Source organism: Phascolarctos cinereus, unplaced genomic scaffold (genome assembly GCF_003287225.1).
Source record: "Phascolarctos cinereus isolate Bilbo 61053 unplaced genomic scaffold, phaCin_HiC Scaffold_1;HRSCAF=81, whole genome shotgun sequence".
Lineage (NCBI taxonomy): Eukaryota > Metazoa > Chordata > Mammalia > Diprotodontia > Phascolarctidae > Phascolarctos > Phascolarctos cinereus.
This window is the reverse complement of record NW_027555514.1, coordinates 110,073,902-110,088,759: the sequence shown is the minus strand read 5'-3', so window position 1 is coordinate 110,088,759 and position 14,858 is coordinate 110,073,902. Positions and strand designations below refer to the sequence as shown.

Below are 14,858 nucleotides of genomic sequence, written 5' to 3'. Positions count from 1 at the left end.
CTGAAGTTTCTTGTGATTCCTTCTGAGTGGCTTAAATCAGCCATAGTAGGCCTCATGGAATCTTTAGTCTGGAAGGGACCTACAGCATTCATATAGTCCCCAGCCTTCTGCCTCTTGTTAATGAGCACCATGGAAAGCAGGTGAATTCACAAACGCCCTTACTAACCTTCCTTAGTTCTTTTCATTCCTCTCAGTTAGGAAGTTCTTTTTCATCTGCATCTTTTGCTGGCCCTGAAGCTAATAGAAGGAGACAGATTTGGATTCGATAAAAGAAAATACCTTTTCATCAGTAGAGCTGGATTGGTCTGGCTATGTCTGGGACTTTTCTGTCACTGGCAGTGATACTTTCAGTGAAGACAGGATGACTACTTGCCAGAGTTACTATCAGTAGAATTTCTTCTTGTGTATGAATTGGACTATATCAGGGGTTCTTAATCTTTTTTTGGGCTGTGGACCCCTTGGACATTCTGGCGAAGTCTATAAACCCTTTTTAATAATCATGTTTTTAAGTCTGTAAAATAAAACACATGGGATCACAAGGGAAAACAATTATATTGAAATAGAGTCATCAATTTTTTTTTTACATTCATGGCCCCTAGGTTAAGAAGCCTGAGACTAGATGATGACTAAAGTGCCTTCCCACTCTGATGTTCTATGATTTTAAGTCCATTTCCTTTTGTTGACACTATAGAGAATATGGAAAATTTATTAAATAATTTTTCAGCCTTCTTTTCTCTGAGATAATATGTTTGTAGGGGAGATCACAGTGCTTCTCCTGAAGAATCTATAAAAGGAACAAGTGGGAGAAAAGTCTTCTGTAGGTCAGTTGTCTGGAGAGTTTCTAAGTTCAGATATAACATGAATCACAGCAATGTCCTAAGACTCTTGCTAATTCTGGAAGGTAGTATTAAGTACCTGCCATGCCCATCATCGAGAGTGTGTTATGTGCCTGGCATTGTGGTAAGCATCATAGGGAATACAAAGAAGGTGGAAGGCAAAGCGTGGTCCCTGACTTAATAAAGAATAATGCCTTATACATTCGTGAGGGGCCACTGGAGCAGTATAGCAACTTAATGAAAAAGGAATGAGGTCAGTATTGGTTTCAAGACTTAAGGAAAGGTTCATACAGGAGATGTAAAAAGCTAAGCTATAGTTAGGTGAAGAGACAAGAGGAAAGTTTTGGGTAGTTAGAAGAAATTGCAAGAATAAGAATGATTGAAGACTCAGAATTAGGAGCATGTGAACAAGGAGGGTGGTGGAGACCGTCAAGAGAAATGAGAGTTTATGGTTCAAGCAGGGGTTGGATACGTAAGGTGGAGTCAGTTATGACCTTGGCCTCCAGGGTAAGATTCTAGAATTTTTGTGGAAGGCAGGGAGTGCTATAGTGAACATGGGTTGTAGAATGGATTGTAGTGGAGAGAGGTTGGGGAAAAGAGGTCACTTAGGAAATAGTTGCCATAATCCAGGTTGTGAGATGACGAGGATAGAGAGAAAGAGGCAATTCTGATAAATGCTATGAAAAAAAAAAGAATAATAAATCTCTTAAACAAAACCAGTTGGATAGTTATTGAGTAATAATTAAGAGCAAAAGCACTGATTGAATGAGTTCCCCATGTCCTTATTTACATTTCTTAAATTGCACTTCTGGTCCACAGCAGTCCATGAACAAATGTTTCAAGACTTAAGGAAAGGTTCATACAGGAGATGCAAAAAGCTAAGCTATAGTTAGGTGAAGAGAGAAGAGGAAAGTTATGGGTAATTAGAAGAAATTGCAAGAATAAGAATGATTGAAGACTCAGAATTAGGAGCATGTGAACAAGGAGGGTGGTGGAGTCATATAAGGTTATGGTTTAGATCTAGATAGGCTGTTGTAAAAGTCTAAGCTACTCTTTATGGAAAGAGGATCATCTACTAATAACCATGTCTTCCATTGTCAAAGAAGATGATGTTAATGACATTGCCTCTGTCCACACTTCTCCTTAAGTAAACAATGTGCTTTGAACTGATTTTCTCATGACCATGCTGCTAACTCAAGCCTAAATTGATACCACCTTCCTCAACTTTGTCTCTACTCTGATTGGAGGGGGAAATACCAAACTATTCCCTTTGCTTTCCTTTATAGAGGGCAGAGACTGAACTGTCAGCTCACTCCTCTTTGCATCTGCTGCCCTACTTGGTTTCAACTCCATGGAACAAGATTTTGCCCCGGTACCCACTACTGTTCTCCCTCAATCCTCTCACCACTTTCCTGTCTTCTTTTGTGTATTGTCTCCCCCTATTAGATTGTAAGCACCTTCAGGTCAGGGACTGTCTTCCTTTTTATAAAGTGTATCCCCAGTGTAGACCAGGCACATAGGAGGTGCTTAATAAATGTTTATTGAATTGGATTTTCTTGCAGTACAGATGTACTTACAGTGATCTGACTTTATTGTCTTAAGAGTTCTCTCCTAGATTCAAATACACAAAAGTGGCTAGACCTACAGGTGTATTCTGTAGATGTGAAACAGAATCAGAAAAAGAAAGAAAGCGGGCCTCAAAATTAAGTTTGTGACCTTGGCCTCGTTTACAGCACTGCTCTAACCTATAGAAGACATTCATTTGTCAACATTATTTAAGCCAGAAGAGAAAAAGAAAATGACTTGTTATTAGTCTTCACTGACAGGTCTCAGAGGAGTGCCTCAAAAAAAAATAAGTGGAAAGAAGGACCATTTCCCTTATAAAGACCAATTTTTAGAGAATTTGTTCTCAGTAATCAGGTTTGATTTTCTTAAATTCCTTCTCTACCCTGATGCCTTAATGAAGACTGCTAACAAACCTTGAACAGTTACTTTCTCCCTCTTTCATCACCCATGTAAACAAAAGGTATCTTTTATTCTAAAATTTTTATTAGAGGAAGCAAAGTATATTCTACCCCCTTGAGTTCTCTCTACTCATACAGGGTCCCAGCCGTCATATTCTTCACCTGCCAAATGGATTCCTACAATAGTTTCCTAACTGGTCACCTCGATTCTAATTTCTCCTCACTCTAATCCATCCCATGCCTCACTGCCAGAGAATTGTCCCTAAAGCTCATGTCTAACCATCTAGTCAAGGAACTTGACTGATTCCCTATAACAGAATCACAAAATCCACGAGTTGGAAGGAACTTCAGCAATGATCTACTCCACCCAGTCCTCAAAGGAATCCCCACAATAATGTACCCAACAGATGCTCATCCAGTCTCTTCTCCTTTGGAACTGCCCTGATTGTTAGCAAGTTTTTCCTGACATCAAGCCTAAATTTGCTTCTTTGTAGTTTCCACCCAGTGCGCTGGTACAGGCCCTCATCACCTGGTGTCAGGACTATTGCAGTAGCCTGCTGATGGGTCAGCCTGCCTCAAGTCTCTCCTCTCTCCACTCCATCCTCCATTCAGCCACCAAAGTGATTTTCCTAAAGCACACACCTAGCCAGGTCATCTCCCTTATTCAGTAAACACAGTCGCTCCCCATCACCTCCAGAATCAAATACAAAATACTCTGGTTGGTAGTCAAAGCCCTTCATAACCTGCCCCTTTTACCTTTCCAGTCTTTCTACACTGCGCTCCCTGCCATGTTCTCTTCAATCCAGTGACCTGGCCTCTTGGCTGTTCCTCCTACAAAGTATGGTACTCCATCTCCCAACCCCAGGCTTTTACCCTGGCTGTGCACCATGGCTTCAGTGCTCTCCTTCCTCATCTCCACTTCCTGGCTTCCTTCAAGTTCCAACTGAAATCCCACTTTCTATAGGAAGCCTTTCCCAACCCCTCTTAATTCTAGTGCCTTCCCTCTTTTAATTATTTCTTATTTGTCTTGTATATATCTTGTTCATATATATATATTTGCTTGTTGTCTCCCCTTTTAGTTTATGAGTTCTTTGAGAGAAGAGACTGTCTTTTGCCTCTTTCTATATCTCTAGCACTTAGTACAGAGCTTGGCACATAGTAGGCACTTAATAAATGTTTTTTGACTGATTGGCTTCTAAGAGATCTCCAAGGATTTCTTCCCAAGACAATGGCTACCTGTCCTATCATTCCATGTAAATGCCAATGGAAGTGGTAGCCCTTGATGCTACCTGCCTGTTTCTTCCCATCCCTCTAGTAGATGTGGTATTCTCCACTCAGCTTTTGTACACTAAAGTCCTTGAATGACGTCAGTGGTGTGTGTGTATACTTACACATATATGTATATGTATGTATGTATACATGTACATGCGTGCATGCATACAAACAGAGAGACATTTTAGAGATGGATGAAGTGACTCTTGAAAAGCCTTGGAGATGAATAAATAGGAAATTATTTTATGATTGTTATACAACAATGCACACATACCCTGGTGCGTATAGCTTGTTACCTAATCAAATCTTACCAGCAAGGGAGAAAGTGTTTTCCTTTTCGATGAGTATGAAAAAGCTGAGTGTCCTTTCTCACTTCCTCTCTCCCTATTTATTGCCCTCCCCAGGATTGGCACCTGCTGAGCTGTAATTAGGGCAGCCCTAATTTGGACAGCCAAATCCTGATTACAGTGAGAGGAAAAACAGGAAATGTTCTAGTTTTGCTGCCAGCAAGTGACTGACTTAAATAGAAAGCCATATACAATTCAAATGATCCAAAAAGATGTAACGGGATTGGGGGGTGGGAGGAGAGCGCCAACCTGATTCTTTTATCTGCTTCTCAGCAAATATTCTACAGAAATTACCAAATCCATAAGCTCATGATGCCCTCTGGTGAAAGTTAATCTGTCTTCCAAGATTTCAGCATAAACCAGTGTTTAAAGAGCACTGTGAGGTCAAAAATTTCTCACCTCCCTATGAGAACTACTCCAAGGAGAGACACAGTATATGATAAGAAAGATCATATTTATTGCGTGCTTAATTTCATGTTGGGGACAAAAGGAGAAGGCTTCTTATAGAAGATATACACAAGAATATCAGGATAAATTATACCCTAATTTGGCCAAAAAGATAAAGTCCTAAAAAATTGTTATAAATTCCATAAGTAACTACATTAGTAACTAGTGTGGTTTTCTATCTGATTGCTAATTCTGCAATGGGGGCCATCTCCAGTCATCCTGATTTATATTTTGCCACTGGACCCAGTGGCAGCCCTCCCCTCACTTAAGTCCAGTTCATGGCAGCACCTTCCGGACACCATGGTCCTCTTTGAGAACAAAGGACAAACAATAACCTGGGCAGTACAGCTCCTCTTCTTTCCTCCCCTCCCCTCTTCTCTCCTCCCCTCCCCTCCCCTCTTCTCCCTTCCCTTCCCCTCTCCTGCCTTCCCCTTCCCCTTCCCCTTCCCCTTTCCCTTTCCCTTTTCCTTTTCTTTTCCTTTTCCTTTCCCTTCTTTTCCCCTTCCCTTTCCCCTCCCTTTTCCCTTTCTCCTTCCTTTTCCCTTTCTCCTTCCTCTTCTCCTTCCCTTTCCCCTTCCCTTTGTCCTTCCCTTTCTCCTTTCCTTTCTTCTTCTGTCCCCATAGGGTATCATACCCTTACCTTCAGGTGCTCTGCCCAAAGGAATGTAAATTTTGACTGATAAAATCTCACAAGATATTTTGGGGTTTATGAGTTAGATTTCTTTCTTAAGGACCATGCCTTAAACCCAATTCATTCTGGCTCTTGTTAATTGGCTAACAATAGGTCTCAGCCCAAGCCTCACTTAGTGGTCCTTGTTTGGGCCCTGATTGGCTCAGAGTACATGTAAATAGCAGTTGTTTCTCTCTTGGCCAGAAACCCTAAGGGTCTTCCCCTCTCAGATTGATTTTTTTTTTTGACTAGGTAAAAGAGGCCATTCTTTGTCTTATTTCTTACCTAGCCTTAATCACTGAATGGGCATTGCCTTAGTCAAACTGAGACCTGGGAAAGTCCTTAGCTTAAAAAGACCAAGGTCTCCCACTGCATCCAGGGACATCTCCAGTCATCCTGATTTATATGTTGCCACTAGACCCAGATGGCTTGGGAGGTGAAAGTGAAGCTGGTGACTTTGCACCTCCCTCACTTAAGTCCAGTTCACTTGCAAGTCATGGCATCACCTTCTGGATGCCATGGTCCTCTTTGAGAGCGAAGGACAAACAACAATAATTCAACAGTGAGTTACTCTCTTTGCTTTTTATCCTCACAGTCCTGGCACTGAATGTGTAGCTAATGGTTCCCAAATTCACATTTTATGAATGCAAGTCCTTTTTAAAGCTTTTTAAGGGGATTCTCACTGCCCTCGTCTAGCATAACAACAACAACAATAATAGCTAGCATTTATGTAGTGCTTTAAAGTTTGCAAAGCACTTTATAAGAATTATCTCATTTTATCCCCACAACCACCCTAAGAGCTAGGTGCTGTTGTTCTTCCCACTTTACACTTTAAGGCACCTGAAGCAGATAGAGGTTAAGGGATTTGACTACAGTCATACAACTAGTAAATGTTTGGAACCAAATTTGAACTCGGGTTTTGATGTCCATTTTGCCACCATTCATCAGTCAACAAGTATTTTACCAGGAGGCTCCATGGTAGAATGGAAGTGGTTATAGGACCTGCATTCGAGTCCTGGCCCTGCCACTTAGTCCCAAGGTGACCTTGGGCAAATCACTTCTCTAGGGATGGTATTAGATGATCTCTGATGTATCTTTCAACTCTATATGTTCGATACGACACAGTAGACAAAATGGAGTATAATAAATAGTCCCCTTCCCTAGTAAGAATCCACGGGACTACAAGTTGAGGCTACACACGTAAAACTTTTAGAGAATAAGACCATGTAACACTACATCACTAATTCAGAAGTCAGAATTCTGGCAGCTTCGAGTATTCAGCATGTAATCGTTGACCTGTTGTAGGAAGTCTGTAACTAAGCATCACAGAGCATTTATGCTTTACTTAAGAAAAATGGAGCCTGTGACAAAAGTGTACTGTTTTATATGCAGGCCTCTTTATTGTTCTTCTTGGTATATTGGAGTGTTTGTGTTTGTTAAATTCATTAAAGACCAAAAGAAAAAAAAAAGGAACCAGCATTAGGCCCTAACCCCTAAAGTTATGTCTAAGGTGACAGATTATAAGCAGTGACATACTGATAGTATCAAAAAGTGACAGCTGATAGCAGAGGAAGAAAAAATAAATAAGCCTAATAACTGTCTATAACATAATGGGTTTGTAGTAGATGATTTCTAAAGTTTCTTGCATCTCTTAATAGGCTGTGAATTTATGAGATTCTGGTGATTGTCAACAAGATTCCACGCTCACCAATATGCAATATTTTTGTTAAATAATAAGCAGCAGACCAGAAATCAGATCTGGGTTCAAGTCCAGGTTCTGACACTAATTAGCCATGTGACTTCAGATTTCCCATCTGTAAAATGGAGATAGTAATGCCTTCACTATTTTATAAGGTTGGTATGTGGAAAGTATATGAAAGACTATAAATAGATAGAGAAGTGCGAATCATTATCATTGTAATTAACCTAAATATTGCTAGGAATTTTGCCCTGCTACTGGTCTACTCATTCCATAGTTTTAATTAAATTACCACATCTAATTTGGACGGGCCTTGTTTATCTGTCTTAGCTGTTGGATTTTGGAGCCGTTCACAGATTCAGCCTGCAAAAGTAAATGCCCTACCCTGTCTGTCACCAAACAGTTGAGTTCAATTAGCCCTACCTGCCCTTAGTTTTTTACCTAATGAAAAGGCTCAGCACCCCATCTGTGTCCAGGGACCATGCTCTCTTGCACTTCACAACTGTTCCAGAGAAGCAGCTCCCATCAGAGCCAGTCAACAGCACCAGCAGATGTTTTCTGAATGGAATTCACCGAGCTGTGTCGAGGGGATGGACCCTCCTCAGTGCAGCACCATCACCTGTTCCAAGAGTTCCACCTATTTCCCTTTTCCTCTTGGGAGCGGGTACAAATAGTTACACAGATGGCTCTGCCTGTGGCCCGTTGAGCTGTGAATTAATTAGTAGATTATGGCTCTGGTAGTGACAATTAACCCTACTCCTCTTGTGGAATAATTGCTTGGGACTTCTCCCTCTTTGTGTGTACCCGTATGGCTATTTGGATATGTTCTGGATATTAGTAATGCCGATGACATGGGGCATCACAGGCTCATAAGCTAATAAATGAAATTATTCAGGGGCAGTAACCTTGCCACCTACATGGAAAGTTATCATTGGGATAATTTTATGTTGCCAACAGATGCTGCCATCTTCCAAATTCAGAGTTGCTGATGATATTGTTGTTAGCTCCATTCTAAATTTATTGTTGAGTGGTGTGAGTATTCAATATGTTTTGCTAATGTGAGCAGTAAAGTAAGATTAAATTCATCCAGGGTAAATGGGTAAATGGATCTGTAGCCCATCTGTTCTGTTGAGAAGTGGAATGAAAAGCCTTGATCAGGAAGCTACATAGTTCAGCCCATATCCCTGGAACCCAGTTGAGTTCCTAAACCATATAAGGCACATGAACCCAGTGATCTGAAGGATGAAAACTGGGTGAGGTTTATGTTTTCTGTTGTCTTGCCAACCAGATCTAAATTTCTAATGTCATTCTTGAACTACCAAAGCAGGGGCTATTCACAAGGTTTCCTGGGACAGCCTCCGAATCAGAAAAGGCTCCTTTGACATTAACCTCATGACACATTTCAAGAAATTGATAAGAGAAGGAACGTTAACTTAGGAGTCAGGAGATTGGGTTCTGATTATAGGCCTACTACTGTCTACATTAAAGACCTAAGCTAAGTCACTTTACCTCATTCATTGTTTCAATTAAAAAGCATTTATATTCTCCCTCCCTCCCTCCTTCCCTCTCTCTCTCTCTCTCCCTCTCTCTATCTCTCTCTCACTCTCCGTCTCCCCCCTTCTCTCTCACTCCCCCTCTCTCCCTCCTTCCCTCCCTCTTTCTCTCTCTCTCACTCCCCTCCCCCCTTCTTTCTCACTCCTCCTCCCCCCCTTCTTTCTCACTCCCCCTCTCTCCCTCCCTCCCTTCCTCCCCCTTTCTGTCTCCCTCTCCCTCCTCCTTCTCTCCTACCCTCCCCCCCAAAAAAGAATAACAAAACCCTCAACAAGCATTTATTGAAATGCCTTATGCAAGGTTCTGGGAATACAGTGAGCACCACAATGCCACATCAATGCAAGGTGCCATCTTAATACTATCCATGTGCCTCGCTTTCCACAGATGTGTTCACGAAAAGTGGATTTTTACTCCCCTGGTCAGAGCATTTCTAGAGTATTGTGTCGAGTTCCAAGGGCCATTTTTGAAGGACATTAATGAACCAGTGTCCAGAGAAGGGCAATTCAAATGGTAAATGGCCTTGAGCTCATGTCACATGAGGATCAGTTGAAGGTATTGATAATGTTTAGCTTTCAGAAAAGAAAACTCAGGAGCATATGATAGCTACATTTAAGTATCTGAATGGTTGTGATGTGGAAGAGGGATTAGACTTACTTTGCAGGGTCCCAGAGGACAAAACTTCCTTGTATTTGGCTACGTGTTACTTCCCTATCTCTCAGGAGAATGAAAGCTCCCAGAGGTCAGAAACTATCATTGTTTTTTATCTTTCTTTCCCAACACCTAATATAGTATCTTCTACACTGTAGGTGTTTGTTGAATGAATGAAAGAGCATTCATTAAGTGCTTATTATGTGCCAAGAACCAAGCTGATGATACAAATATAGCCAAGCTAGACAGTCCCTGCCTTCAAAGAGCTTAAATTTTGACGGAAGAAAGCAATACATAAAGGAGAGCAGGAGAAAGTACATTTTTTGAAAATGGGCAGGAAGTGGTATGGCGGTCCATTTCTAGGCAAGAAGAGCCAAAAGCTCACCTGTTAGATCTCAGAGTCCAAGTCTTGGTGGGAGGAGGATCAGGAGGATGGTCAGAGTGTAAGAGACATGGCCCAAGAAGAGGTGGTTTCACTTCATCCAAGAAACTGGCCTGGTTTCAGACAAGAAGAGCTAAAAACTCACCCAGGGTTTGGAAGTGGCCAGGAAGTGTTGAATTTACCTTTATTATAATAAGAACTATTCAAGAATAGGATAGTTTATTGTTGTATGGTACAGAGAATAAATGCAAACAAAGGAAAGATGTAGATTAATATAGTCGTAGAAGAGTGCACAAGAGATAGGATTCAAATTAGAAAGGATATTGAATGGTTGATAGAGTATGGGTAAACAGGAGAGGACAAAGACAGGAAGGAAGGAAAGAAAGAAAGAAGGAAAAAAGGATGGATGGATTTGTTAAATGCTTTTTATGTGCAAAGTACCGTCCTAAGCTGAAGAGATACAAATAGAGAAGTAAGACAATCCCTGCTCTCAAGGAACTCCCATTTTAATGGGGAAGGCAACATACATGGAAGGTTATAGCTGCAAGTCACGTGGAAAACTTCCACAATCCTTAGGGTGCAGTGACAAAACAGTTGGTAATGCCTCTTCTTTAATGTTATTTCCACAGATAAAAACATATTATCGACAATGCCAAGAACTTTCTGTGATTTCGGTAGATGTGACTGTAGCTACATCTCCACAAGAGTTGCTTCCCGGGATGTTTTCTGAGGGCATTGGGCTTGAAGCATTGCTCTTCCAAAAGCTCTTGAGTTCAGTGACCTGGACTATCCCTATCAGGGCCCAAGTGAAGATGGTGGTCGAGGCTAAGCTGCCTCCTGTGTCTCCCTCGGTGCCCCACTGCCTGCTAGGCTGGCATGCATGACCTGGGTGTAGCGGCTGGTTGGTAGTTTGTGGGGAAGGCTGGCCCCTTCTCCGTAGAAATTGTTTCCCTGAATGATGGCTATGAATATGGGATTAGAAGCAGCACTGAGAGTCTGTGGGAGTAATACTACTCCCAGGGCTCCTGTGACCATCTGCCTTTTGGTGGTAGCAATAGTTGTTGCTTATAGTAATAGAGAAAGCAGGCTACTCCACAATGATGTCTCCCCTCGATGATGGCTTTGGTTGCTGAGCTGGAAGCAGGTCTAGTGGTTTGAGAGACACTGCTATTCTCAAGGCTTATGGGCTCAAGGTCCTAGAGTCAAAGGGGAAATGGTGGTGAAGGGGGTGATGTGGCACATGCTGTTTCCCTTCTCCCCTTCAAAGTGATTTGCTGCTTCAACTAGGCTGGCTTCTGTACTTCTGTGAGACATGTCAGTAATTATGAAAATACGGAATCTCAGAACTGGAAGAGACTGTGAGTGCCCTGTTACTGGAGGAATTCAAATGAAAGCTAAATGGCCAGTTGTAAAGGATGTTATAAAAAGAATTCATGCTTCAGATGAGGTTCGTTCAAGATGACCCCTGAAGCCCCTTCCAGAATTCTGAGATTCCATAACTTTATTCCCACCCAGATTCAAGCAAAAATTCTCTTGGCAAGATCCTCAATGAGAAGTCTTCCAGCCTTGACCTGAAGGCTTTAAAGATGTGGAAATCATTACCTAATCAAGCATCACATTTCATTTTTGGACAATTCTAATTATTAAGAAATTTCTTGCAATTTAATAATGAATCAAAACCTCCCTCCTGGTAATTTCTTCCCATTGCTGTATTATCTGGACTACAGTAAAAACAGTTTTAATCCCTCTTCCATGTGAAAGTCTTATAAATACTTGAAAAGTTGATATCCTAGTTTTACTTTTATCTTCTCCAGGCTAGATAGCCCTAGTTCCTTTATTTAATCTTTGCCTGGCATAGTTTCAGGTCCCCTAACCATCCTTGTAATACTTTTCTTTTTTTTTTTATAAATAAGTTTATTCTTTATTTTTAACATTCTTTTTCTTTTAAAATTTGAATTCTATAATTCTCTCCCTCTCTTGCACTCCTCCCCCACCCACTGAGAAAGCAAGAAAAATTATATCAATTATACATGTGAGATCATGCAAAACATTTCCATATTAGCCATGTTGCAATAAAGGCCAAAAACAGTGAGAAAATGATCATTTAATTTGCACTCTGAATTTCTCGGTTCCGGATGTGGATAGCATTTCTTCGTCATGAGTACTTTATAGTGGTCTTAGATCATTATATTGATCACAGCAGTTGTCTCGCAGTTGCTCATCATTGCTGTTGAATTGACTTGAGCATCAATGCTGTTAATCCGGGTTCTTTTTACTTGACTTTGCATCAGTTCATATAGGTCTTGCCATGTTTTTTTCTGAAACCAACCTTCTCATTATTTCTTATATCACAACAGTACTCCATCACAGTCAGATAGATCTTTTCTATGTATACTTCATTCAGTTAATGTCCTTTCAAAAACGTGGAATTCAAAACTGAACATCTACTCTATAACTCAGGAGGAAAGACTACAACAGGAGAATAGCTTCATTCATTCTGCACAACATGCTTGCATTAAGGCAGCACAAATTCACATTCAAATTAGCTTTTTCAGGTTGCCATGTCACACTACTGACTGTTATCAAACTTGCATTCAACCCCTTAATTTCTTTATTTTGTACATTAGGATTTCTTATGTTGGATTACCTCAAAGCAGGGCACACCTGTGTCCATTCAGTCACTCTTGTGCGAATATGTCTAGACTGCCATATGCATTCCCCAAAGAATATTCTGATTTGTAGCAGTTAAATTCCTTCTCACTATTGAAAAGAACCTGACAGTGAATGCTTGCATAAAGAAAAAGTGATTTGCCTAAGTGCCAAATTACTTGATCACTTGACTAAGTCCTTTAATGAAGAGATTTTGAATGTGTATAAACACCAGAGAAGGAAAGGAATCATGTAAGGGGATGACAGTAGGTTACAGAGACTCCCAAAACTGAAAGTTATCACTCCTTGTCTCTAGATCAAATTGCATGTAACCCATCCAAGCAAATTTGTGTCTATCTTTTTCTTAAGAATTCTAGCTGATGTATTGGCATGATCCCTTCTAGTTACTATTTCCTGTCTTTGATTTTTTTTCCCATTAAGCAGTTTTTCATGACATCGAACCTGGAGGGATAATAGAGACCAAGGATAAGTCCGTACTATTATAAATGATTATATGTATGCAATAATAATTGGATCACTTGAGTCAAAGAGTAATCAGTGATGGTGTGATGTCAGTAAAGAAGAAGTCTTCACTGGAGTACCTCAGCAATCTGTCCTTGTCTCTTTATTATTTAACATTTTTATCAATGTCTTGGATAAAGCCATAGATGGCATGTTCACTAAATGTGTAGGTGACGCTAAGCTACAAAGTATGTCTAATTCAGTGGAGAATAAAATACAAAAAGATCTTGACAGACAGAAAATTGACCTGATTGTAATAAGATAAAAAGCAATTGGAATAAATGTAAGGCCTTGTACTTGGGTACCCAAAAATCAACTTCCACAAGTATAATATAGGGAAAACATGTTTAGATCTAGGAGTTTTAATGGATTGCAAATCCAGTTTGAGTTAGCACTGTGATATAGCAGCCTAACACTAATGCCATCGTGGGATGCATTGAGAAAGACATCATTACTAGGAGTGAGGGGGTAATCTGATAGTCTGTACCTCTGTGCTCTGCCCTTTTCAAATTTCATCCATAGTACTTTGTTCAATTCTGGGTCAGTTTAAGGAGGGCATTGATAAATTAAAAGTGCTCAGAAGAAATCATCCAGGATAATAAGTATTTCCGTGTTAGCCTATGCTAATGAGCCTATGCTGTATGAAGGATATATGGAGGAATTGGAAATGTTTGGCATAAAGAAGAAAAAATATAGGGAGAACATGATAGATGTCTTCAAATATTTATTTGTTTTTGCTAGGCAATGGGGTTAAGTGACTTGCCCAGGGTCACACAGCTAGTAAGGGTGAAATGTCTGATTTGAACTCAGGTCCTCCTGACCCTAGGGCTGGTGCTCTATCCACTGCACCACCTACCTGCCCCATCTTCAAGTATTTAAAGGACTGCCAAGTAGATGAGAGATTAGATTTGTTCTACTTAGCCCTAGCAGACAAAACCGGAAGCAGTGGGTAGATGTTGTAAGGAGGCAAATTCTGGCTTGCCGTTAGGGGGGAAAGCATCCTCAAAATCACAGCACAAAAAGGACAATAGGCTCAAAATCGGACTTTGAAAGCTTCTGATAATCTCCTTTGTTAGTTCCCATCCTAAATTCATCATTTGGATTAAGTAAATATATCTCTTTTGCTGATAAATCTATTTCATTTAAAGGAGAAAAATGTGCATGAAGTTCCCCCTTGCCAATCAGTCAACAAGCATTTATTAAACACTGTGTGCCAGGCTAAGTAGTAGGAATAAAAAGAAAATTAACAAAAACAGTTACTGCCTTTGGGGAGCTCACATTCCAATGGAAGAGACAACATGCCAACATGATACATCCAGTATAACTGGGAGATAATCTGAGAGGGAGATAGCACTTGCATTGGTTGTGAGAGAGCAAGACCTTTTGCAAAAGGAAAGATTTAAGCTGACGCTTGAAGCCTGGAAAACGAAGAAGGATGAAAGGAAAGCTTTCTAGGCATAGGGAACAGCCACTGCAAAAGTACAGGATCAAGAGAGGGAGCTTCATGCTCAAGAATAGTGAGAAATCCAGTGTTGTGGTATCAGCATGTGAAAGGGAGCAGAAGATAAGACTGCTGGAAAGATAGGATGGAGCAAATTTGGGAAAGACTGAAAATACCAGGCAGAGCATTTTAGATGGGATCTGCTGGAATTCATGAGGTTGGAGCTTTGAAGGTCAGATCTATGCTTTGTTATGATCATTTTGGCAGCTGAGTGGAAGATAGACTAGAGAGATCCGAGAAAGGGAGACCAACCAGAAAGCTCTTACGGTAGTCCAGGCCTGAAGTAATGAAGGCTGACTTCAGGGTAGTGGCTGTGCAACTGGAGAGAAAGTGATGTTATGGAAGGTGTTACAGAATTAGTAACATTGCA

The 14,858-nt window shown here is 40.7% G+C and overlaps 1 protein-coding gene across 2 annotated transcripts in view; it reads left to right on the top strand.

The window, feature by feature from the left end:
• The window catches only part of EXOC4 (exocyst complex component 4), an 860,605-nt gene that overhangs the window by 688,010 nt on the left and 157,737 nt on the right, over window positions 1–14,858 (top strand). The window lies entirely within an intron of this gene.